A 2107-nucleotide genomic window follows, 5' to 3' on the forward strand; every position below is an offset into this window, starting at 1 on the left:
TTTGAGAGACCTTTATTGGTTGACATGTTGAAAGATTTTGTACGGAAATTATTTGACATTTATGAAACGACTTTCCAGTGTGGGTATGAAAGGAAAAAAATGTATATTATTCATATTATTTATAAGAGAAAGGAAATTCAACAGATATTTCAAACACGTAAATGTAACCATAGATGGATAAAACATGATCCATTATTTTTTAATTAATAGCAATTACTATCATTAGTAAATTACTGTTATAAAAGAGGAATAAAGCACTTCAGGACATGCTGTTAATGCAATATTATGAAACTTTGTGCCAGACCACATCACACTATCCCATGATTGAGTTTTACTATTCCAGCACACCCCATGGTGTATTAATCAATCAGGTTGCATAAAAAAATGTTAAGGTTCAATGCACCATAAAAGGATAGTGGATATACCGTCATTTGTAATCCCAGGGCTTTGACCTGTGTGATCTCAGCAGTATGTCGTCTGTGTGAACAGCAGATGAACAGCAGATGAACAGCAGATGAAGGAATGTTTGTGAGATGCTGGATTGAGTTTTCAGCATGCCTTGACACACCACTTCAGTTTCTATTCCAGCTTTCACACTGGAATACTGAAATACATTAGGCACAGCGCATGACATTCCTGTCCAAACATTTAATTAAACATTGGCCTTGACGCAAGCTTTCTAGATAATCTGCCAGCACTGATGATGTGTTGACGCTTTTACTGCCTCAGGTCTGTTTTATGTTAAAATAAATGTTCTCATGAACTTTGGTCATGAGTTCTCCTCTGTTTCTCTCTGATTCTATAAAAAGATTTGGAGTTGAGCTTGACAGAGGAAAACTCTCTCGTTGATTAAATGGAATAAGAGGCTGATGGTGATGGTGAAGGTGATGGTGACAGTGCTGACAGAATTGCTGAAAATATCGCACTTTCATTCCAGTCTGCGAAAACATGTTACAGCACCACTGACCCACTGTCGCTGGCATTTTAATGTCAGTGAAGTTCCACTATTGAATCCTGCAGCCCGTACCTCATTCAATCTGTCATTCATATTGTTGCTTCCAGAGAAATAATACTTTTTTCTTTTTTTCTATTCAGCTTTAGTGTAAATGGCTTGCATCTTGTTTAACATCTTTTTTCTAAGTTTTCCAGTGGTCAGCATGTTCCACATATGTGTTATGGGGCGTGGTAGCTCAGTGGTTAAGATGCTGGGTTACTGATCGGAAGGTCAGGGGTTCAAGCCACTCTTGGGCCCTTGAGCAAGGCCCTTAATCATCTGTGCTCTAGGAGCGCCGTTTCATGGCCGCCCCTGCGCTCGACCCCAGTCTCCAAGCAAGCTGGGATATGCGAAGAACGAATTTCACTGTGCTCTAATGTATATGTGACAAATAAAGGCTATTCTATACTTTTTATTAGGGATGTACTGTAACTGAGGTCAATGCGATCTCACATCTCGATGAATAGCCAATGATACATTAAAGATACATATGAAGCAGCCGCTGATGCGATCAATGTGATACGATATCACGTATGCTGATATTTACACACCGCCCACATTTATGGGGAAAATGTACGTACATTGTTGTGCACAAAGTTTAATAATTGACTATGAAATATTTACAAAATGACTATGAACAAAATGAACTAATCACATTTAAACTCATGCAAACTCATTCCATCTCATGCAAATGTGATGATTAGAAACTTGCCATCGGATGTCATTCTGTTTAACCCCACATGAAGATCAGTGGATTCTGTTGGGTTTTTTCAACATCTTGATTTTGTGTCATGCTCTGCAAAAGCTTACAAAGCAAGTACAGGAGCTTGTTGTCAAACAACACCCGAGGAAATGGGGCACCATGAAGACAGGATAAAGAACAGGACACTTGAAAATTTATAACAGGACAAGGAGCCTTATTTGTGAAGATGACAAAAAGCTACAGAAATATCTTGCAAGTACTGGTCACTCCCTGCACTCTCTTCTCACTGGAAAAATGGTCCTAAATTATCCCAAATTATGTGGTCCAATGAGACTAAGGTAAACTTTTGGGGGATAATTCTAATAGAAATGTTGGGCACAAAAATGAGTCTTATCATTCAGAGAAAACCA

This window comes from Silurus meridionalis, chromosome 12, assembly GCF_014805685.1.
Source record: "Silurus meridionalis isolate SWU-2019-XX chromosome 12, ASM1480568v1, whole genome shotgun sequence".
Classification (NCBI taxonomy): Eukaryota; Metazoa; Chordata; class Actinopteri; order Siluriformes; family Siluridae; genus Silurus; species Silurus meridionalis.